Genomic DNA, 1,180 nt, shown 5'->3' with positions numbered 1-1,180 from the left:
AATGCACTCTGTCTCACTGAAACCTGGCTGAAACAAAATGACTATATTAGTTTAAATGAAGCAACTCCTCCAGGATTCCTATATAAACATGAAGCTCGTCAAACTGGTCGTGGTGGTGGAGTTGCATCAATCTTTAGTGATATTCTTAATGTTAATCAGAGAAACGGACTTATGTTTAACTCCTCTGAAGTATTAGCGCTTAATGTTATGCTTTCAGATATATGCAAAAAACCTATGTTATCTCTCACTTTAATCACCATATAGACCCCCAGGACCCTATGTCAATTTTCTAAAAGAGTTTTCTGATTTTATTTTTAACTTACTAGTCAAAACTGATAAAATATTAATTGTAGGAGACTTTAACATCCACACAGATGATGCTAACGATACATTAGGGCTCGCGTTTATGGATTTACTACATTCACTTGGGATAAAGCAAAACGTTATTGGTCCAACCCATCACTTAAAGCATACACTAGATCTAATTCTGTCGTATGGAATTGAGGTCATTGATGTAGACATTATACCACAAGGTGATGATATTACAGACCACTACCTCTTACTATATAAGCTGTGTTTCCCTGAAATTAGCAGATCCGCTCCGATAAATCGCCCTAGTAGTTGTTCCATCCACCAAAGATGATTTTATAAATAACTTACCTGATCTTTCTCTATTTCGAAATGCACCCGCAAACGCAAATGACCTTGATGTAGTAACCAGCAGTATGGATGCCATCTTTACTGTGGCACCCATCAAATTAAAAAAAGGCTAGAGAGGATCAAACTACACCATGGTATAATAGTCACACTTGCGCTCTCAAAAGAGCAACCCGTGCCCTGGAACGTAAATGGAAAAAACTAATTTAGAGGTCTTTAGAATTGCGTACAAAGACAGTATGTCCAGCTATAGAAGGGCTCTAAAATCTGCCAGGGCTGAGCACCTCCGCAAACTGATAGGAAATAATCATAACAATCCTAGATTCTTATTTAACACCATTGCTAAATTAACAAATAATCGGTCATCTTTGGAACAAAATGTTCCACCGCAAATTAGTAGTGATGACTTCATTAATTTTTTTCAGTGATAAAATAGAAGGCTTTAGACAGAAAATAGGAGATGTTAAACTTTCTACACCGCCTTACACTTCAGATCCAGTAAACATTCCACTGAATCTAAATA

Source organism: Danio aesculapii, chromosome 10, assembly GCF_903798145.1.
Source record: "Danio aesculapii chromosome 10, fDanAes4.1, whole genome shotgun sequence".
NCBI lineage: Eukaryota > Metazoa > Chordata > Actinopteri > Cypriniformes > Danionidae > Danio > Danio aesculapii.
This window is presented reverse-complemented; position numbering follows the sequence as displayed.